The 24,050-nt window shown below is 48.2% G+C and overlaps 1 pseudogene; it reads left to right on the top strand.

Annotated features, from left to right (window-relative positions):
* Positions 1-2,505: 2,505 nt before the first annotated feature.
* LOC136452307 (uncharacterized) lies at positions 2,506-3,648 on the top strand (annotated as a pseudogene).
* Positions 3,649-24,050: the final 20,402 nt, after the last annotated feature.

Here is a 24,050-nt window from a genome sequence, read left to right as displayed (position 1 = left end):
TTTAGAGTGGTTGGACGGTTTGAACTTGTGGGTTAGTCGTATTGAAGCAAGTCTGCTTGCAAAACAGGGGAATCTACCGTGCGTTCCAGCTTCTTTGTATTCTGATTCGGCACCTCCTTCCTACCAACTATCGTTTTGGTGAGAGTAGTTCTGCGGGGATGTCTGAATGGGTGCTTCGCTTATGATCTTCCTTGGTTGTTCGACCCGGTAGTTTTGACTATGGTCCCTTCTACTTTCTCTATTGTGACTACCACTTGGTCCAAGTCTCTCAAAAGCGGACTTCCTTTGATTTTGATCTTCCTTCCTATGAGATGTTGACCTGACAGGTAGTCTTGAGCGGGTTCTTTCGTCGTGCGTCCTTAGGGCTACCGACCGGAAGAGGTCTCGGAGTTGTTCCTGTTTTTCACCGGGAAGTGATGTCGCTTCGAGTTCTTCTAGTGCTTCTCAGATCCTATTGTAGGGTGTATTCACCGCGCGTCTTTCTTTGACTTCTTGTTCTGCTTTTCTTCTATCGTACTCATCCAGATCTGACTCATATTTGATCCAAGCTTTCTTGCGCTGCCTAGCACGGCGTTGGCGTCCTTGTTTCAATTTGTTTCTTCTTTCTCTGGCTTGCTTCTGATTCTCGGTCTCACCATTGTGCCACTAGATAAAGGGTGATATGTTGGACTCAGATTCATCCGATGACCTAATGTCGGGTGCTTCTGGGGGACCAATGGTGATCGAGGATGGTGAACCATGAATACTTCTCGTGCGTGAATTGTTCTATTATTGGTGTTGGTTTCCATACTGTCGGAGTTGTTGATGACTTTAGTAGAGACTTCAAGGTCATAGATCGAGTCTCCTTCTTGGTAGGGTAGAATTGCTGTCATCGTTGTGCCTACTAGTTGGGTACCGCTGTCCTTAGGAACAGAACCTAGCCAGTGGACGATGCAGTCTTGAGATGTTATAGTCAGTACGAGACCTTCTTGAGCTCCTTTTAGTGGCATTCTAAGCACCGGATCGAGGGGTCCTTTGGGCCGTGCCTGATAAGATTTTACCATGTTGTGGAGTCCAAACGGAAAAGGACCCGACTTCCTAAAAAAACTCTGAGTGTATTCCGAGTTGTTTTCTTGATAGGCCGAGGCCACGTTCTGGAGCCCTATCGGAAAAGAACTTGGTTTCTTGAAAGAACTCGGGTAAGACTCCATCTCGGATGCGGAGCCTGAATTTGAGTCGGATGCGCAAATCCGCGAAATCTGAGTTGGATCGGACATCACGAGCTGCGTGAATCTTCCAGCAAGTTGATCTGTCGAAGTCGCTGAAATAGAAAGGTCTTTATGATGATCCGAATCTTTGAGGAGACGGCCTTGAAGTTTGACGTTGTCGTCCGCCTCGCAGATCCATGAACCGAAGGTGAAGGTTGATCCCGTCGGGAAGATCATGTTGACGAGGTCCGTCGAGCTCTAGGATGCAAATTCACCGAAAACCCCTACCTGGTGCGCCAGCTGTCGATGTTTCACCACCGATAGCCTGCCAGTTTGTTCGGGCTTTAGCGAATGCAGAACTCAACGGTAAACGTAAGAGACAGTCGATTTATCCTGGTTCGGACCCTCGATCGTGATCGAGTAATAGCCCTACGTTCAGTTGGCGTTAGCCTTTGCCATGGATTGATTGTCAAGTGTTGCGTTATCTCTGTCTTAGGAACCCCGCCCTCCTTTATATAGTCAGGAGATCTGAGTTCTAATCGGTTTACAATGAGAGTTCCTAGTAGGATTACAGAATAATACTACCACTAGGATTACATGGAAAGAATCCTAGTTAGACTAGATCTTCTCTCTTCCTTGTGGGGTATCCCGTGGGTCCCGTATCGACAACTCCTCTGGTTTGTCTCCTCACTTTCGTCTTCCTGTTGTTCTCTTTCCTTTCGCTTGTCCCTACACTCTCGGTTACTTGAGCGGCAACCAGGTGTTTGAAAGGCTGAGGCCTAGAACAATAGTGGCTTCATAAAATAGCTTTGTATAACATATTTATCAACTAGTAGTTTTGAGGCCTAAGTGCAACCATGATTTATGAATTAGTGACATTTTTCAAATTATTAACCTTTTGTTGTCCTTCCAGGTTAGAAAGATTGCACAAATATATTATCCCATAAGTTTCTCACACAAACAAAGCCCTACATTTCTAACTCCGAGAATCATCATCCTAACAAGTGCCATAGAATTACTGCAGCAACGCGCGGAGTATCATCTAGTTGTTGTGAATAATCATCACCGCTTGTCCTTGGCCTTGAGCTACCTGAGTTAATTAAGTGTAGATTATATGCCTTAATTCGCAGCAGATTAATTGAGTGTAGATTATAGGCCTTAATTCGCATCAAGAATCTGCTGTTTTTTTTAGTGGAATCAAGAATCTGCTGCCATCACCAATTGTCGCAGGGTTGTTGAGCTGGTTCGCCGTTCCCTACATTGTTGTCAAAAAAAAAAAAAAAAAAAACGCCGTTCCCTACAAAATCCGCCATGAGCCCACCAACACCGAAAAGGGATCACGGAGGGGAGGGCCCAAGCAACCCAGGCGCTTTACAACCCACTTGACTTTTCTGCCTCCTCGCCTCGCCGGCGGCCGCCATGTCCATCCCCGGCAACGGGCACCTTCCCGCGTCCGCTTCCCTCCCCGACAACTCCTCCGCCTCTGACTCCGACGCCGAGCCGGAATCCGACTACCGCCCAATCACCGGCGCCGTTTCCGACTCCGACTCCGACTCCGACCCGACCCGACCCGACTTCGACGCCGCCGTGCCCCACCACCGCCTCGAGGAGGTAGGAAACGGCATCTCCGCGCTGGATCTCGCGTCCGACGAGGACGAAGCGGCGGAAGACGCGGAGGCGGAGGATGAGGACGGAGACCTGCGGCCCGGGGAGGCGGCGGCGCGGGCCTTCTCCGAGGACGAGCGTCGCCGCCGCGCCCCGCTGCCCGCGGGCGCCGCGGCGCGGATCGTGGATGCGATGCGCCGGCGTCGAGTTCCCCGGCGCGCCGCCGGTGTGGGCGGGCAGCGTCCCCGAGGACCAGTGGTTGGACCGCCTCCGGTCTCTCCGTGCCGGTCGTCCCAACTGATGTGATTGTGATGAGCAGAATAGGATGGGGCTTCTTTTGCTTCTGATGTGTTCGTTGATACAATACCGTGCAAAATCTATGCCAACTTTCGATAGTTTATTGTGATCTTGACTGGACTGCAGCTCATAGGCCATAAGATTTACCTTTTGTTGGAACTTTGATCTTGTCATCTTGGCGTCTGTGGATAGCTTATTACTAGCTCAGAGTTCAGAAAGTATGTTTGCAAGCTCAGACTGTCAGACAAGTTCTATCTTCTTATTCTTATTTCACTGATTAGATAGATTTTAGTTCAAATCATCGAACATAATATTTGGGTGGTGGTGGTGTTCACTTGTTCTATGAAGTGACTTTGATCTTTGATCTTGTCATTTCATGAGAGTGCTTGTGCAGTTGTGTTGTGCTTTTGGAGCTGATAGACACGTGCTTACTATGCGAATTACCGTGGATTTCATTCTTTATCTGGTTTCTTATGTTGTGTTGCTCTCTGCTTAGTTCCAGTTCACCTGCAAGCACTGTTGCTTCAGAACAGGTGCCCAGATAGTTAGTTATATGGAGGCAGCGTTTAGCATGTTGTTGCTTCCGTAGTGTAAATGATGTTCTTGATGGTATTACATTGCCAATGTGTCATAACTTGCGATTGCAAGCATTTCTTATCTTAGCTGAAATTTGGGTAGTAGCCCAGTGGGACAAGGTAAAGAGTGAATTGGATAGGCGCCTAAGCATTTCACCTTTTGCGTTATCGTGTTCTTATCTTCTCTGTGACTACTCTGCTTAATTAATGTTTTGTTTGAGTGGCCAAACGATGACAGATCTAGCTAAATTTTCGTTTAGATTGTTGGAGGGTCCATTGGATTTACGATCCTCTCAAGTTTCTGGAGATAGGTTTATCCTTGGTATCATCTTGGCTTCATAAGTTGGGTCCTCATGACTAATACGAATGCTTTCCATGATTGCTGTTGTATCAAAGATATTTCATTACCATGTGTTTACTGTGCAGGCTTTTACCTACGTGCCATTATGAAAGTTTGTAATTACCAATGAGCCATTAAAAAGTTTGAACGGTCACGGATGCCACTGATCGGAACTTTTTTTTTCTCTCCATGCCATTCTATTCCTTTTTTTTTTTTTTTTTGTCTCTAACACTGTCAAACCGTGGTGAAAAAAGTCTAAAATGCCCTCGGTTCTAAACACCACGCAAAAGTTGGACGTTCCTCTTATGCCACTAACTCCACAGCGCCTGGAACGTGGACGCCGGCGCACGGTTGTCGTGGCCGCCGCTGATGTGTTGGCCTGTGTGCTACATGATGGCATGACTGCGCTGTGATTTTGCAAACAATAATAGTACACGAAACACTGCTGCTGAAAATGCGCAGCAATGATCATTGAAACACATTTGATTTGATAGTGAGATCATTGAAATTTATTCAGTAATCATGGCAATGCTCATTGGTTTCCATGGCATAACATAAGCGTTTGAGAGTAAGATCATTGAAATTTATTCGCTAATCATTGCAATGCTCATGAGTTTCCATGGCATAACATAACCATCCTTATTCTCTACATCCTTTTTCCAACACCAATCAATCACTCCTCAGCTATGAACCGCACGCCTATCAACAAGTTATTTTCTACTTGCGAACGCTCCTGGGCTGAAACAATGGCACGTCATGCCCTGCACCTCTCACTGACGCAAATGTGAGCCCTTCATACACCTCAGACCATCCTCCTACCTGCTCATGCACAAGACAAGATGCACCTCACACTCAAAGACAATACCGTAACAACAGCAAGATTGATTTAAACAGCAATGGAAAGTTCAGTACCTGTCCAACTGAGTACCTTGGATACAAGGGGATCTTGATCTTCAGACCAAGATGACTAATCGTAAACCTTGTCGCAGTGTCATGCCCCTTGGCCGTCGGCGAGCGCCGCCGTCGACATGAGGAGATCGAGAGAGATATGTGTCGGTGTTTCGAATTGCCGACTAGTAAATTTGTATTTGCGCGTCTAGCCCGGACGGTATGCTCGGAGGACATAAGAGTTTATACTGGTTCGTGCGAAATGTCCCTACGTCCAAGCTGCTCGTGTTACCGACACTTGCTTGTAGTAGGGGTTACAAATGGGCGAGAGAGGGAGAAGGTCCCAAGTCTCTGATGGAAGGATTGAATGAAGTTGAGTCTAATTGAACTCAGTTCCTTTCAGCCTTAAGCCGTTGCCTTTCGTGGGGCGTCCTGCTTTCCCTTTTATAGTTGAAGGGGAAGACGCAGGTTACACGAGAGAGAGAGAGAGAGAGAAGCGAGGAGGAAGAAGGCCTCCGGGGTCGCGGCACCCTTCATCTCCTTTATGCGGGTCCTGCCGGTCCTGTAGATGATGATGGGGACGTCTCCACGTCGCGACCCTGTTCATCACTGGCGCTATACGTTGGCGTCGTCAGCCGGTCGTGGCGCTCCATTTCGTTCCGACGGGCGGCATGGTTAGCAGATACCCCCGTCGGAAGTCGTACGGGGATTAGGTAGCATAGTGCCGGCACGCTCGACACAGTTGGTGACGTGAGTCCTCAGGTATGGCCCATCATGGCCGCGGATCACGTCAAGACACGCCTACTCCCCTTCTGGTGTCAGAAGTTTGACCCTGGGTTCGTACTCTTAGACCCGTAGTGTTTGGAGGCGGTATGAACCCCTGTCGGGCAAGGCAGAATCGCCCTTCGAGGGGTCTGGCGAGGCGAAGTTCGCGCCTGAGGGGTCAGGTGACATGGAGCTTGCACCCTCAGGGTTGGACGTGACGGAGCCCGCGCCCTCAGGTCGGGCGACACGGAGCCCGCACCCTCGGGTCGGGTGGGACGGAGCCCGTACCTTCGGGGTTGGGCGAGACCAAAATACGCTCTTGACCTTCCGAGCGAGTTAGCGTTCGCGGCCATCAGTTTCCTTCTTCCAGGTATCCCTAATACTGATACCCGACAATATGCGATGAGGAGCGGAGGAGGAATCTTCCTCGGTCTGATTCTATTTTCAGATAAGCAATATTTCCCAAGTTTGGCTTACATCAGCTTATAAGCTGAGTCCGGCCTATGGCCCACATGTCGTAGAAACGAATTACATCATGTAAATAGATAACGTTTTGCAGTAAAGGAAAACATAAAGCTTCAGTGTGTCTTATTGGATGAATCTGAATCTATATCACCACTGAATCTGTATCACCGCTATAGTTTTGTCAAGTCACTTATGGTGTTACGGAGCCCGCGCCCTGGGGGTCGGGAGACACGGAGCCCGCACCCTCCGGGTCAGGTGGGATGGAGCCCGTACTTTTGGGGTCGGACGAGACCAAAATACGCTCTTGACTATCCGGGCGAGTTAGTGTTCGTGGCCATCAGCTTCCTTCTACCAGGTATCCCTAATATTGATACCCGACAGTACTAGAATGGCCTCCAATAGCACTAGAATGAAATGCAGCCAGTAGCTTAGTTTGGAGTGCAAAGTTGTTGCTAATCCAGATCTTGGACTTGTATCTGATCAGACCATTGTCCAGAGTATAGCCTGCAGCATTTGGGCTTTGGATAGCTAGCTGGCTTAACAGATCCTGAGCCCTTGAGTCAGTAGCATAGGTGTTGAGCACCTCCTGAATCCAGTCATGTTTAACCATTGAGACAGACTGAAGGATATTGAGATGCTGTATCCTGGAGAGTGCATCGGCTGCAATGTTGTCTTTACCTTTTCTATAGACAGTCTTGAATTGTAACCCCATCAATCTTGTCATTGCTTTTCTTTGCATCTCAGAGTGCTAATTTTGTTCACTGAGATAAGATGGGGATTTATGATCAGTGAGAATGACAAATTCTTGTCTTTGTAAATAATGCTTCCACTTTTCAACTGCCATGATGAGGACTAAGAATTCTTTCTCATAAATGGATAATGCTTTATGTTTCTCCCCCAAGGCTTTACTCAAAAAAGCAATAGGTTACCCAGATTGCATTACGACTGCGCCAATGCCTTCACCACATGCATCAGTCTCCACTGTGAATGGGGCATTGAAATTTGGTAGAGCCAGAACTGGGGTTGTGTTCATGTCTTGTTTGAGCAGATCAAAAGCTTGTTGAGCTTTAGTAGACCACTGAAACTCTTTGGATCTGAGTAAGTTAGTGAGAGGTTTAGCAAGCACTCCATAGCCTTTCCCAAATTTCCTATAGTACCCTGTCAGCCTCAGGAAAGCTCTAAGTTCTGTGAATGTAGTAGGTGTTGGCCAATGCAACATGGCTGCAATTTTGTTTGGATCAGTAGCCACCCCGTTAGAAGAGATTATGTGTCCCAAGTATTCAAGTTGTGGTTGAGCAAAGGAGCACTTAGACTGCTTGAGAAAGAGCTAATTCTTCTAAAGAGTTTGAAGTACCAGCTGCAGATGTGTACTGTGTTCTTCTAATGAGTTGCTATAGATCAAAATATCATCCAGGAAGACCAAGACAAATTTCCTCAAAAATGGTTGCGGGATTTGATTCATCACACATTGAAATGTGGCAGGAGCATTGGTAAGGCCAAATGGCATTACTTTAAATTGATAATGACCATCCTAAGTTTTGAAAGCAGTCTTGTACTCATCCTCAGGTAACATCCTAATTTGGTGATAACCTGACTTCATGTCCAACTTGGCGAAAAACTGGGAGCCAGATAGTTCATCCAAAATTTCTTCTATAATTGGTAAAGGGAACCTATTCTTGATTGTGAGGTCATTCAGTTTTCTGTAGTCTACACAAAAATGCCAAGTTCCATCTTTCTTTTTGACCAAGAGTACAGGTGATGCAAATGGGTTGTGACTGTGGGTAATGAGTCTAGCCTGTAAAAGTTGCTTCACTTGCTCTTCTATTTCTGTCTTCAGTTGTGGGGAGTAGTGGTAAGGCCTAGCATTCATAGGCACTGCACCAGGGATCAAGGGTATGGCATGATCATAGCTTCTAGATGGAGGCAGAGTTTGTGGGTCTTGAAATACATGGCTATGCTGGTCTAGGACTTGCTGAATGCAGGATGGTACCTGGTTATTGGCAGTATCAGTTTGAATCAGGGCAGACTCTGTGGTAGTGACAATTGCAAAGGCCCAAGCATCATTAGAGTGGTCGGACACTGCTTCTTTCTCCATGTGACGCAAAGTCAGACTAGCAACTGCCTGCCCATTAGCCTGAACCTGCTTAGCTATCACCTTCTATCATCCTTCATGGCATTGAGATCGCGTTTGATCTCCTGCTGGATCAACCCAATGTCATTCATCTGCTGAAAAATTAGATCAAAGTTCTCCATCACTTGGTCCCAACGGCCTTTGTCATCATCTGAGTTCTTCGATATGGCATCGAGTACGAACTAGGTTTGCTTCGATGGTTTGGGTGGAGCCGTGGTGACTATATTGGTAACAGGAACTTAAAGCTGGTGGAGCAATCAGTTTGGTATACACCTCCCTGTGAGCTTGCTACACCAGGTCACCGACTACTCCTAGAAGTGAGGCAAGGGATTTTACACAGAGACATGCTCTGCAACCCAAGTGAGTGGACACTTGCCCGCCGTCCCCACCGCATAACAATTGGTAGATGAGCTTAAAGAATTTTACACGGGTACTCATCCTGCAACCCTGGGCTCAACCGATTGCTTGCTAATGAGAGTAAGGGAGCAAAATTGGGTGTTGCTCACCGCGGTTCTCTACTCTTGAACCAAGGCTATGTTGATGTAGTCCCCTAGTCGAGGATCGAGCTGTAGATGTAGCAAACCTTGGTGGATTTGTGGGTGGTGGTGGGGTTGCTGGTGGATTGGTGGATGATGGTGGAAGTAGGCTACGCCGAAGCCGCTGCTGACCTAGCTCAACCAAAGGGTGGTCTTCTGATACCTCGTATCGAACACCTTGAGGGTGCCCGATGGAGATCGATCTGCCTACCTAGAATTACAAGCTATAGACCAAAGTAAGATAGGAATGGGAAGCACTACCTAAGGATGGTGTATGCTGGAGGTTGTTGTCACCATGCCAAGATGTCAGATCCATCGTCGCCGTACCAACCAGCAACCGAGGAACCAGATAACTAGTGCCAGAGCGAGATTGGGAAGATCCATCGCCCACGCCGAGGAAGGACTATGTTTGATACCACCTGTCATGCGCCTTGGCCGATGGAGATCACCGCCGTCGACGTGAGGAGATCGAGAGAGATATGCGAGACATGAGGAATGGAGGAGGAATCTTCCTCAGTCAGATTCTGTTTTTAGATAAGCAATAGTTGCTGAGTTTGGCTTACAACAGCTTATAAGTTAAGTCCGGACTATGGCCCACATGTCATAGAAAGGAATTACAACATGTAAATAGATAATGTTTTGCAGTAAAGGAAAACATAAAGCTTCAGTGCATCTTCTTGGATGAATCTGAATCTATATCACCGCTGAATCTGTATCACCACTGTAGTTTTGCCAAGTCACTTATGGTGTTACGGAGCCCACGCCCTTAGGGTTAAGCGACACGGAGCCCGCACCCTCCGGGTCGGGTGGCACAGAGCACGTACCTTTGGGGTCGGACAAGACCAAAATACGCTCTTGACCATCTAGGCAAGTTAGTGTTCATGACCATTAGCTTCCTTCTTCTAGGTATCCCTAATACTGATACCCGATGGTAGCTCCCGAGCCTATGGAGGAGTAGGATACTCCTTCGAAGGCATTTTTGGATGGAAGGATTCTGAGGGTGTTGATCTCTCTTTGTGGGCCATGGGATGTCTTGGTAGGGTCGCGATTCCTTTCCATCATGTTCAGACTCTTTGGGAGCATGCAGCTGCAGGATTCAAGGGGTTGGAAAAGATCTCTCTTGATTCTGATCCCTCCCTAGGATCTGATCGATCTGCCATTATCATGCGACCGCATATTCGGTTTCCTTGTGAGTCCAACTTCCCCCGAGCCCCCACACGTAGCAAGGGTCCAATCGAGGGGTTAGCTCGTCTTGTGGTCATCCTTCCTCAAGCGTCTTTTTCGATAAAATGGAGGGGATGAGCCATGCCATGTTTTCCTCGATGGATGAATCATGGTGCTCTATGAGCTGTTAATGGGCTAGTCTGAGTGGGGCCCTGGGTTCCTGTTCATCGAGGTCCGGCATGGGTCAGCTGGTGATCGGCTCTAGATTCCTAATGACTAGTCCATATAGTTCTCGAGTCCGTTCGACCGGTCCTAAGGGCTCATTACCTTTCTTCAATGAAAAACCATGGATCATGCATCAGCCAAGAATGAAATGTGGGTTAGGTGTTGGCTGCTAGCGGGCCCATCCTTAACCACCCCTCACTCTAAAGGTGCCCCGGAGCGGTTGCGAACCCATCGATGGGCCAACCTGCGAACTCCTGAGCCTTAATGGGCCATGGGAGTGTTTTCAGCTCCATATCCCTCCTTACCTGTGGTGGTTTTTGGCCCATCAAGGGGCAAACCATCATCCAGCATGCCCTTCAAGGGGGCAGCTGGGGGTGGCCTGCGTATGACTTTCGGAGAGGCTAAGTTATGAGGCACGACAAGCGCGTCAATCGAGGCGGATAGTTTGCCTCTCGCTCCACCTTCCCCTATAACTAGGGGTCTTTCCCTTCATCTTTGATACACCTAATCATAGCCTTGTCCTCTCTGCTTCTCTGTTGCTAGTGCTCAGATCTCTTGCTCTTGCTCTTCTGCCACCAGCGAAGTTCTCATTCCTCCGCCCTTGCTTCCCATGGAGTCATGGTATTGCTCTGATGTCACCCACACACGTGTGGAGGGCCTCATCAAGTGTGGTCTTCTCCGTGGGAGAACTAAGGTAGTGGAGTGGCTCATGCTCGATCGTGAGGAGGCACCGGCGCTGCCCGATAGCTACGTCGTGTCCTTTGCCCCCTTCCACCAACACGGACTCATGATTCCTCCCCACCCATTCCTCTAGGGACTGCTGCACCACTACCAAATCGAGTTGCAACACCTGAATCCCAACGAGATCCAGCACATCGCAACCTTCATTGCGCTGTGTGAAGGGTATCTAAGGATCAAACCTGACTTTGAGCTGTGGAGGTACTTCTTCTCTGTCTCCCTACACAAGAAAAGGGAGAGAAATGGGGACCTGTCGATGCCGATGGGATGCGTAGGTATCCACCTCCGAGGACATCGTTCCACCGAGTACATGACCTATCCGTTGTCAAGGTCTAATAAGGGATGTCACATGCTTTGGTTCTACATGAAGAACGATGCCAACACCCCCTTGCTAGACTTTACTGGATGCCTAATCGAAGAGGCGCCACTGGTGTGGGGGTGGGGACCTCCTGAGAAGGAAAAGAAGAGGCTCCATGACCTCCTAGACACCATCACTCTCTTGAAGAACCATGGTCTCCACGGGGCCATTATCATTGGGGCGTATCATGCGAGGAGGATGGCACCACTAATGGCGCGTGCCCTCCCGCTATATAGGATGATGCCCAGTGCATAGTTCAAAGGGATGGTGCTCACCCAAGGGCTGCTCTATGATAGCGAGGTGGCGCAGCGCATCATGGAGGCAATGGAGGAGTCCAACACCATGTTTCTGATCTTAGGACATCCCACGATGTAGCCAGACACGGGCTTCGTCAAGCTGCCAGCTAGGTTGGGCTTTTGGGCCTCCATCGTGCCATTGCTAAAGCACATGGCCATGAGGGCGGTGAACTACGCTATAGATGAGTAGAGGAAGAAGAAGGATGAGGAGAAGGTGAAGCGATGGTCAAAGGAGCAGGCAAAGCTGGATTGAGGAAGGCGGTGACAAGGTTCGAAGGAGGAGGAGGAGGAGGAGGAGGAGGAGGAGGAAGAAGAAGAAGAAGAAGAAGAAGAAGAAGAAGAAGAAGAAGAAGAAGAAGAAGAAGAAGAAGAAGAAGAAGAAGAAGAAGAGGGAGACGATGCTTTTGGGTCGCCCGTCCAATGGGATGAGCTGGGAGGCAGGGACAAGGACTCGTCTTTGCTATAGGTGGGGCACGTCTAGGGCGCCCGTGGCGAATGTGGCGCCGCTAGGTGTGGCCGCGACTTCATAGGCAGAAACGGTGCAGCCGGAGCCATCATCCGCATAGGTGGCTGCCTCCTAGGTAGGGCGGTTGGAGGAGGATGCACCCAAGGCATCAAAGGTGGATGTGGCACGGCCGGGTGTGGTCGCGACGTCATAGGCGGAGACATCATAGCCGGAGCTATCGTTCGTGCAGGTGGCCATGTCTGCCACCGGGTGGATAGGAGAGGGCGCACCCTGAGGTGTCCTTAGCAGATGTGCCGATGGGGCAGGCCTCCACGTCCTGCCCCCTCTACCGTAGGAGGGGCCACTCTAGAGGAGTTGCTGCCATAAGAGGGGTCAGCGCCGCTTAGGATCGGCACGATGCCTTCCCGATCTCTGGTTTAGGTGGGCGGTGACCTGCATGCGTGGGGAGGATCCTAGATCCGGTGGGTAGACCAGCAGGACCTAGGGGCGATGCTTTTTGCACTTGATGACACCATGGTGGAGAGGGAATAGGGGAGCATCCACACAGAGGTTGGGACCGTGGTTTGTGCCTAGACCACCGCGCTGAGCTCGTTGCACGTCGTCATCGCCCTAGTTGGCCAGGTATGATGTGGCTGTGTTTTCAACTCTCATTTTCCCTTTCCATGCCTCTAAGTCTTGTCCTCTCCATAGTCCCTTATGGTCCACAGCCGGGAGAAGTCCCAATTCCTATGTTGCAAGAAGGACGTTTGGGACCGCCTCATCGAAGAGACACGATGGAGTGAGGGGCTGGCCGCACATCTCTCTTCCACCTGTTAGGAGGTGGCTGAGCTTGCCCCTACCATCTGGGAGCTGGCTGACCTCTGAGTTAGGGAGAAGGACGCTCGCGATGATGCCCATGAGGCTAGGGAGAAGCTCATGGCCCTGATTGAGAGGCGCACATTAACGTCATAGAGGCCGAGTGGCTATAGAAGGAGCAGGATGATTTGCTCTGAGCCATAGAGGGTCTCCACATGGAGTGTGACTTAGCTCGTCAGGAATGCACCGACGCCTAGCAGCGGATCGACCTCCTCTAGGGTGAGCTTGAGGGGAGAGGGATCTAAAGGTTGTGACCAAGGGCATGTTTGCTAGGCTCACCATGAAGGTCAATCAGTGCTAGGAAGAGGTCTAGCACCTAGAGGCCGAGGTGACCCGATAGCGAGAAGAGGTGCGCAAGCTTCGAGCAGACTTGGATGGTAAGCCTCTGATTTCCCTTGTTGTCTTTCTCCATGGAATCCATGGTAGGCCTTTGACACGGTCGATATGTGACTTGGACAGGTCTCAACAACAAGCTTGGGGCGGAGGTGATAAAGAGCCATGGCCTGGAGAAGGAGCTTGGTGAGGTCAAGGCCTCCCTCCTGAAGGAGAGCGATGAGCATGATACCCTGTGCGTCGCCGTCCAGCTAGTCTACAATGACCTCGAGCTAGCCCTAAAGTGGGAGACAAGCTCACTCGTAGTCTGCGCTATTTAGATTATAGATCAGGTGTGTGAGACCACAAGGAACACACTTCGCTTTGGCGTTCATCGGTCATCTGCGATCACTCGTTCTCACTACAAGAACATCGATCTGGCGATGATGAGTCAGGGCTTCAGTGCTCAGGTTACTCCAAGGCTGAGCAAGAGGAGATCGAGGAGATGGTGGCACCCTAACGTAGGATCTAGCTATAAAGATCGAGGATGAAGTCGTCCCCCAAGGGGTTAGTTAGTTGAATGAGCCGAGTGGTGAACTTGTAATAAATGAACAAGTTTTTAATTTTTGTTTTGGCCAAATAGACTTTTGGCCCTTCTCTTTTTATGTATAAAAAGGTTGATGTGATCCAACCACTTTCTGATGTTAAGGTTATAAAGCTCGAGGTGTGGGCGAAAAAACTCTGATCATGCTGGTGAGCAAAAATGTCATAGCCGCTGGGGCATAGGTTTCTTGCGGTCTGACCAGTTTTACTCAGTGTTTGTTTCTGCAACTCTTGCTTCTAGATCTTCACATAAGGAGGGGTCAGGGCATAAAGAATGTTTTTATGTAGATATATTCTTATCAGCCCCCTAGTGAGGCCCTGACCCCTTGCCGTTGCTGGGGTCAGGGTGTCACTAAAGATCAAGGAAATGATAGCGAAAACCAATAAGAGAAAGTGTTTTTGTGTTTCAGAAATATCATTCTTAATTTGCCATCAATGTTCCAGGTGTTGGTGAAGACTTAGCTGTTGATGGACTTGAGCTTATAGGTACCTGACCGGAGCACCTCTGCGATGATGTATAGTCCCTCCCACGATGGAGAGAGCTTGTGGAGGTTCTTGTTGCTCTGGACTAAGGCAGAAGCACTGGGTCCCCAACATTGGAGGCTCAGGCCTCACACATGGTGGCCAGTGGTACCGGTGTAATGCTTGCTAGTACTTGGCCGAGTGGAGGAGGGCAACATTGTGTGCTTCATCAAGCTGATCCATGGCATTCTCGAGGGATGTCTCAGCTCCCTGCTCGTTGTATGCCCTGACCCTCGATGCTCCGTAGTCATGGTCAGTTGGGAGGACCACTTCGGAACCATAGACCATGAAGAAAGGCATGTAGCCTGGTCACCTAGCTAGGTGTTGTCCTCAAGCTCTAGAGTACCATAGGAAGCTCTACAGCCCATCATTCACCGAATTTGTTCAGTCGGTTGAAGATTCTAGGCTTGAGGCCTTGCAGGACCATGTCATTCACATGCTTGACCTGCCCTTTTGTGTGAGGGTGTGCCACAGTGGCCTAATCGACGTAGATGTGGTAGTCATCACAAAATTGGAGGAATTTTTTCCCAATGAACTGTGTGCCGTTGTCCGTGATGATGGAGTTTGGGACTCCAAAGCGGTGGGTGATGTCGAGGAAGAATTGCACGGCCTGCTCGGATTTGATCACGGAAATTGGCCGAGCCTCTATCCACTTCATGAACTTGTCCACAGTGACTAGCAAATGCATGTAGCCCTCGGGTGCACTTTTGAGGGGTTTGACTAGATCAAGACCCCAGACCAGTGAATGGCCATGTGATAGGGATTGTCTAGAGCGATTGGGCCGGCAAGGTGGGTTTGACGAGCATAGTACTGACACCCTTTGTAGGTGCGTACATCTCGCTTGGCAATGGCCACCATGGTTGCCCTAGTAGAAGCCCTATCAGAATGCATTTCTGACCAAGGTTCTGGGTGCGGCATGATGTCCATAGACCCCACCAAGATGTCCATTTAGCAATAGCCTCCCTTGTTTAATGGGGATGCAACACTGTAGGATCTTGGTGTGGCTTTGTTTGTAGAGTTCTCCCTCAGTAATGACAAAGGACTTGGCACAGGCATGTGAGCCATCGAGCCTCTATTTTGTTAGTCGAGAGCACCTTGTGGAGGAGGTAATTGAGATAAGGTGTCCTCTAGGCAGTTAGAGGGTTGGGCTCTGCCACTGGGTCTTCGTCAAGCTCCATGACTTCGAGGGTGGAAGGAGCCTGACGGTCGGTCAGCCCCCAAGCCTAGGGTAGGCAACCCATCACCGGTCTGTTCTGGCTCCTCGTAGTAGACTAAAGATTTGTACTGATCGCTGGTGAAGATGCCAGTTCAGGACCGTCTCTCTACCATAAACCATTTTTGCTAGCGCATTGGTCGCCTCGTTGAGTCATGTTGAGTTTGAGGCCATCGAACTTGTCCTCCAGCTAGCGAACTTCTTGGCAATATGCAACCATGTTGGTGCTGCTGTATCTTGACTCCTTCATGACTTGATCGATGACTAGCTATGAGTCGCCTCGGATGTTAAGCCATCGGATGCCCAACTCGATGTCGATACGTAGGCCATTGATGAGTGCCTCATATTCGGCCACATTGTTAGAGGCAGGGAAGTGAATGCAAACCATGTACCTCATGTGCACTCTGAAGGGATGAAACAAAGACCAGCCCCATGCCAGCGCCTTTCTTCATCAGCAATCCATTGAAGTACATCATCCAGTACTCTTGATCGATGACTGTTGGCGGCATTTGGATCTCGGTCCATTCTGCAACAAAATCGGCCAGCACCTAGGACTTGATGACCGTTCGAGGGGCATATCAAATGCCCTAACCCATTAGCTCAAGTGCCCACTTTGCGATTCTCCCTATGGCATCCCTAGTTTTGGACGACCTCACTGAGAGGGAAGGATGTCACGACCATCATCGGGTGCAACTCAAAGTAGTGACGTAGCTTCCTCATGGCGATCAGGATGGCGTACAAGAGCTTCTGGATTTGGGGGGTAGCGAATCTTGGAATCAGACAATACTTTGCTATTGAATTATACGAGACACTGCACCTTGAGGGCATGTCCCTCTTCTTCCCGTTCGAACCACTAGGGCGGCGCTGACCACTTGCATGGTGGCCGCAATGTAAAGTAGGAGTGGTTCCCTATCGGTCGACGGGACCAGAATCAGGATTCTCATCAAGATTTCCTTGAACCTTGTCAAGTGCCTCCTGAGCCTCGGGCATCCACAGTGAATCGGTTAGTTTTCTTTAGAAGCCAGTATAGGGGGAGGCCTCATTCATTCGATGGGCGAGATAAAATGGCAAAGCACTATGAGGCACCCCATAACTCACTGTACTCCCTTTAGATTATGAATCAGTGCCCATCCTCGTAATGGCTAAGATCTTCTCTGGGTTGGCTTCAATGCCTGCGCTCAGAGACAATGAACCCAAGCAGCATACCCCTCGGGACCCTGAAAACACATTTCTCAGGGTTGAGTTTGATGCCGTTTGCCTAGAGTTTTGTGAAGGTTTGCTCTAGGTCTGCTATGAGCTGGTCAGCCTATTTAGACTTGACCATGATGTCTTGTACGTAAGCCTCGATAGTTCACCCAATGAGGTCCCTTGAAACACTTGAGCATACAACACTGGTATGTAGCCTCTATATTTTTTAGAATGAACGACATCATGACATAACAAAACAATCTAAATGGGGGTGATAAAAGAAGTTGTGAGCTGGTTGGATTCTTTCATCGTGATCTGATGGTACCCTGAAGTACGCATCAAGGAAGTAGAGGTTTCGTACCCTGAGGTCGAGTCGACTACTTGATCTATACGTGGCAAAGGAAATGGATCCTTTGGACATGTCTTGTTGAGACTCATGTAGTCAACACACATTCTCCATTTCCCATTCTTTTTTCATACGAGGACGGGATTGGCTAACCACTCGGGATGATACACTTCATTGATAAATCCAGCCGCCAAAAGCTTCGCGATTTCCTCGCCGATGGCCCTACACTTCTCCTTGTTGAAAGCAATGCAGGCGCTGCTTTACTGCCTTGGAGCCTAGCCTAATCATCAAGGCGTGCTTAGTGACTTCCCTTAGAATGCCTAGCATGTCCAAGGGTTTCCATGCGAAGATATCTCTATTGGCGTGGAGGAAGTTGACGAGCGCGCTTTCCTATTTGGAGGAAAGCGTGGTCCAATGCGCACTAATTTGTCCTTGGAGCTGCTGTGGTCTACGAGGACCTCCTTGATGCCCTCCATAGGCTCAAAAGATCTGGCCGACTGCTTGGAGTCGGGTGCTTCCTCGGTGGTCCCCTCCTTGATGACCGTGAGCTCGTTGTAGGTGATAATCACCGAGGCATGCTCACAGCACTCAACTTCGCACTCATAAGCACACTAGAAGGAGGTGCCGATGGTGACCACCCCACATGGGCCTGGCATCTTGAGCTTCAGGTAAGTATAGTTGAGGATGGCCATGAACTTCGCGTAGCACGGTCATTCTAGGATGGCGTGGTAGGTTCTATGGAACCTTGACCACCTCGAAGGTGAGGGTGTCCATCCTATAGTTGGACAAATCCCCAAAGGTGATGGGTAGGTCAATCTGCCCTAAGCAGTATAGCCTATTTCCATAGCATGATGTTCTGGAAAGGTGCCCTGGTCGATTGGACGCACGACCGGTCAATGCCCATGGCATCAAGCGTCTCGGCATAAATAATATTGAGGCCACTACCTCCATCCATCAGCACCTTGGTGAGCCACTTTGTGTCGACGATCAGGTCGACCACAAGCTGGTACCTTATCTATCATCGGATGTTCTCTGTGTGGTCAGATTGGTCAAAGGTGATGGTGGACTACGACCACTAGAGGAAAGATGTGTGGCTAGCTCGGCCGTGTAGACCTCACGATGTGTGAGCTTTCAATGGTGCTTGGAGTCATATGTCACCATCCCACCAAAGATCATGAGGCAGCCATTAGGCATAGGAAACCCGCCATCGTTCCCCTCGGTGTTGTCTACCACTAGCTCAGGCTTCTTCACCTAGTCCCCCATTTTGGAGCCGCCAGACAGGAAACACTTCATGAGTGCATAGTCCATGTACATGTGCTTGACGGGGAAGGCATGGTTCAAGCACGCCCCCTTGAGTAGCTTCTCGAAGTGGTCAAGAGCGCCCTCGACGGGCACCTAGCCGCCTTTTTGCTCGGCAGTGGCCATGAGCGAGCCCCCATGTTGCTGCTTGTTCTTCTTCTTATTCAAGTGGTTAGAGGTGCCCTCGCCGACGTCCTCGACCTGCTCTGCTTTGCCCTCAAGGCGGTCAAAAATCACTTCGACTGCCTCCTTGCCTGAGGCATGGCTAGTCATGATGTTGCGGAGCTCCTTGGTGGTCTGAGGGCCCTTGCATCCTAGCTTGTGGACTAGGGACTCATAGGTGGTCCCAGACAGAAAGGCTTCGATGATGTCGGCGTCGATGACATCGGGCAACTCATTGCATTGCCTAGAGAAGCATTGGATATACTCATGGAGAGTTTCCCTAGACTTCTATTGGCAATTCTTCATATCCTAGGGATTACTAGAGCATGTGTTGGTGCCCTAGAAGTTTCCCACAAAGATCTCCTTTAGGTCCGCCTAGCTTTGAATTCGGTTGGGCGGAATGTGCTCTAGCCATGTTCATGCCGAATCGGCTAGGAACAAGGGGAGGTTGCAGATAAAGAAGTAATCAATATCCACACCATTGGCTTGACAAGCAAGCTGATAATCCTTGAGCCATAGGCTAGGGTTGATTTCCCCTAGAGTATTTTGGGATGTTGGTCGATGGTCGATAACGCGGTGGGAAAGCTGTGTTGAGGATGTGTCGGCCGAAAGCCTGGGCCCCAATAGATCAAGGCTCAGGCTCTGGTCCTCGCTGCTGTCGTAGCATCCACTGTGACAAGGGTGGTAGCCATGGCCTGACCTCCTCTCTCTTGTCCCCCCATCCGTGTCTATGGGTGTCTAGGGTGTTATGTGCGTCACTGTTGGGGCCAGAGATGCTCATGCACCTGGGACCATGGCAAGCCCCCCACCGCCACATGGTGCCTGGTGGATAGATATGGCCTGGCCATGTTGTCCCAAAGACACGTGCTGACTGGCATTAAGCTCGCATTGCTGAGATAGCGAGCTTCCCACCTGCTGCACCGCCGCATGCTCGAGCAGTGTGTGGATCTCGTGATGGGCCCGATGGTCTTCTAGTGTCATGGGCTCTGGGAGCCCATGGAGCAAGGCTACCATGACAGCTATGTTCTGGCTTGCTCGGGTGAAGTGCGGGTGGCCTCCATCATCCTCGATGATCCTCTTGTTTATGTCATGTGTGATGGCGCGTGCACGGCCACCGTCTCCACTGGTGTTTGATCTCATGCTCGAGCTCTACATGCTCCTACTCTAGCTAGAGTCATGCATCCTCAATCTCCTTATGCTGTGCCCTCAGCTACTCTACCCATAGGTGAGGAGGAGCCTCTGCATCTCCCTCGACATTGTCATCGGGGTCATTCGTAGGACTAGCCCCTCCCTCATGGATGCTTTCAACACGCCCCTCAGGGATGCCTGCCATGAAGCATTCTCATAAGGGGTGATGGCTTCACCTAATGGAGTCAAAGTCGAAGATCGTCTCTGAATCTCCCTATCGACATGGAATTTTGTCCCATGCCGAGGACATACGAGCAAGCCGGAAGGGTCTACTCAATGGAGCTAGAGATCTGCCTAGCTTCAGTGCAAGGGTGGTCGATCCTACGCACTTCTCCTAAGATGTGCCAGTCAATTTGACCCTGCAATTGACTAGGAGAGAAAGCTTATTAGTAAAGGGTGAAACATGCCGGTGTTGCCAGATAGTCCCGAATGTGCGGCTCTGAGAGCCAATATGAAAGGAGATCGACTAAATAGCTGATTCCAGCATAGTTCGTAAGAATAAATCGGTTAAAGCTCATGGGTTGTGTAAGAAGAATCGGTTATCATTATGAATATCATTGTTTAAACAAATACTGGTCACTGACAAAAAGATATCAACAATAATTAATTCATGCTAAGCTAATGACTGCAAGTAACTGAACCCCTTTTTATGAAAGAAATAATTCATCATCATTCAACCATTTAATAGAGATAAATCTAATAAACATATTAGATCTCATGTATCGCTATGACCAGTGGGGCATGAGATAGAATCATGCAGGCCATAGTAACAGCAATAGACTCGATGACCCTAACTTATTACTAATATTAGTGGGGCATGAGGCAGAATCATGCAGGCCATAATACAATAATAAGATCATGGGGCTAACACATCTTTCAACCTATCGCTACTTCAACAATCTCGTGATGCAAACCATTCGTGAAAGCGCTCGATATCGGCTAAAACAACCGATTCAAGCATAACGCACAGTTAAGGTCATGCCCCCTTAGGAACAGATCTACCAAATAACGGTCCCCACTCCATGGTGCTAACAGTGGGGTGTGAGGCAGAATCACATAGGCCCATGATAATGGGCCATGGAATAGTTTTCGCTAGCCAATAGATCTACTCAAGATCAAACACGCCTTAACTGCACACTATGCACGATCAAGATTGACATAAAACAGCCAATAAAACATAACTCATAGTTTAAAGTGCAGATTAAATTGGTTTAGACTAACAAACGATGGGTTAACAAAGATGTAAGGCCAATCTAGATCAATCCCAATCGGGCGAAGTGATATTGCTGTAATTAAATAAATAATGGAAGCAATAAGCAATATCGATAACTTAATGAATCTATCCTGAAGGAACGCCATCCTTAGATAGAGCCGATAACTTGACCTTAATCTAGTTCGAGCAATGGAGGTCGACCTAGATCGATGCAGCTGTACTTGAACTAGACAAGAGTCGATAACTAACTCATACCAGAGTCGCAGTGGAGGTTGATCGGATCGATGCAGCCATACGAACAGAGGTATAAGCCATGACGGTACTTACTAGACATGCAGTGGAGGTCGACCTGGATCGATGCAGCCATACTTACTGAAGAACTCGCTGAGATCTACTCTACTCCTACTCCTAAGGGGTGGTAGGAGCCAAAAAAGTACTAACTTGTATTTGATTGATTGTGTGTGTTTTTACAATAGCCGGGGTTTGGTATTTATACCCAGAGCTTAAAAATGAATCCTACTCGAGTACGACTCAGTACAATCTTTGGTACAAAGAAAACATTCCTATTTTAAGGTAACTTGGACTCTAATATTTCCCCTTTTGTAGAGTCCGATATATATATCTTCTCGATGCCAACCATATCTCGTTATTGTTATCTGCTGACTGTCATTCGGAGAGAACCAATCCTAGCGTCGCATTTGACCCGATAGATATCGATCCTTACTCAATCGACTCCTTGATTGGCATAATCTTGGAAGCCTGCGAGTTCCCGTGCTCTTCTCCCAAATTTTGGTGTAAACACATGCCTCCAATTTTGGGATAAAATGATTTTATCCCAAAATTCCCGTTCCTTGGTTTACTATCCCGAGATATACGCATGACTCCTGACTTTCTGGCCCTGAGTTTTATATAACATCCCAACAGTATCTTTTGCAACCTACTCGGCCTATTCACTTTCTCCTTCTTCCTCAAGCCAACTTTAACAGCCGATGCCGTCATCGTCAAGGCCCAAAACCCTAGCAAACCATTTGTTCTAACAAGCCAGTCATCCAAGCGATCCTCAGTCAGATTTAAACCAATTTTCTACCATGATGGCGACCATCGACCATGTCCCTGAGGTATGTCTCCAAGTTTCCATTCTCCAATTATCGGCCGCTACCTTGTATTTCTTTTCTTCTCAAACTTATTTTGTCTGATTTCTTAGGAAATGAGGAACGAAATCTTGATTCCATCAGCTATTTCCCCCAATATTTATTTTCTTGGGCCTATGGGTGATCTCGATCCATCTGATTTCATTCACCAAGAAACCAACCAAATCCCCTTTAAACATTCTGTAGTGGATTTGTCCTCTTGGAATACCAAAACTCTCTTCAGAAATTGGCCAAAGATGCCTAAGGGATGGAGAAATTGGTTCCGCAGGATGTCTAAGAAAAAGGGTGGAGATTGGGAACTTTATGATCTGAATCAATGCTTGACCCTTTCATTGTCCGGGATGGAGAGGAACGACTCACTTTTGATTGCTGCATCTTATTTCTGGTCCAATGCCCTGAATGCTTTCATCTTTGGTCACTGACCCAATTACCATCACCCTGGCCGATGTTTACATGTTGATCGGCCTTAGAATAACTGGATCAATGCAGCCTTACTGAGTACTTGAGTGCTGGCTCCAAGAAATTAGCCAAAATAGCAGACTACACAGGATGGGCCTAGTTACATTCTGAACCACGTTGAAGATGGATCAGCTATTAGGGAAAGGGAATACGTGGCTTTTCTGAACATGTGGTTGGAAAAATTTATTTTTTGTGGGTCATCTTGTGGTCCAACCTATAATCACAAACTCATGGCAGAGCACCTATAATTAGGCAAGGATATCCCTCTTAGGAAAATATTTGCTAGGAGCTGCTTATCATCTAATGTACCTAGGTGGCTGCTCAATTACTGAAGAATGAACCAGTGCATACTATCAGTGGCCGCTGGTGGCTAATACAACTATGGATTAACTTGTATATGCATAAGTTGGTGAGGCCCGATCTCAAAAGCCTGAGTTTCCCTTCTTCCAATTTTGATGAAGAATATAGAGGTGAAGAAAGAAGAACTCGACAATGCATGAGCTGTGGTGAGGCTGCATCGGCCATAACAATTGATTTTGATATTGGCCATCTCTTCAAGAAGTTTTACAGAGGATTTGGTGTAGACTTCCTGAACTTGGCTACCATATGATGATGAGAATGATGAGCTGGCCTTCCCATTCAAGTTTCAATTTGAGTCAGGGCTGTTCGGACGATGTGGCAGGCTACAATCTTCAATTCTTTCGTCAAGCCCTGTGTTCTTCCAGTCGAGTTTCATCATAGCCATGGCAAAATGGCCACAGGCTCTTTTATTCTAGGCAATCTTCCAACGTATGAGTTTTATAACCCATCCTTTGTAGCTCGTTAGTTTGGTTTTGATCAATTGCCTCCTCAGCTATTCTTGAAGGACATACTGAAGCCTCGGGAAGATATCAGGTGAAGTGTTGTGTAACACCCCGAGGTGTTTGGCTTCTACATTTGCACTTGCATTTCATGAACATGAGCATTATTCATCCATTCATGAGTTTATATTGCATGAAACATGTTTTCGAAACATTGCAACATATCGTTATATTTCATGTGTGCTTGTTTTATGAAATGAATAGTGTGGAACACTCAAGTGCAACATGTGCAACTCACTTTAGTGAAACATAGTTAGTTAGTACTATGCAACAAAATCATGAAACATGTGAAACATGACTATGAAACAAATGTAACATTTCATTGGTTTTTCCTTGTTTCAGTACATGTAATGCTTGATTTTGGTGTGACCTATGTGTGGTGTGGCTAATAATTCTCTTAAGCAACTTAGTTATACTTAGAATGTCATTTGGAACATTGTTCATGTTGATCATGTTGCCTAATTATGATTTCAAGTAGTGGTTTGACTTGTTTTGACCCCTGAACTCTTTTGCTTGAATGTTTAAAAAGTACAACTTAGAGTGCTTGCATGTCTGAGCAACCTAAAGCAAAGTTGTAGAAAATTTTATAAGGAACAAAAGTTATTTTATGACCAACTCATGAAAATGTGCACAACATGCTCAA

This window comes from Miscanthus floridulus, chromosome 5 (genome assembly GCF_019320115.1).
Source record: "Miscanthus floridulus cultivar M001 chromosome 5, ASM1932011v1, whole genome shotgun sequence".
In the NCBI taxonomy this organism is placed as follows: Eukaryota; Viridiplantae; Streptophyta; class Magnoliopsida; order Poales; family Poaceae; genus Miscanthus; species Miscanthus floridulus.
The sequence above is the reverse complement of the archived record's forward strand: the minus strand, read 5'-3'. Positions and strand labels throughout refer to the sequence as shown.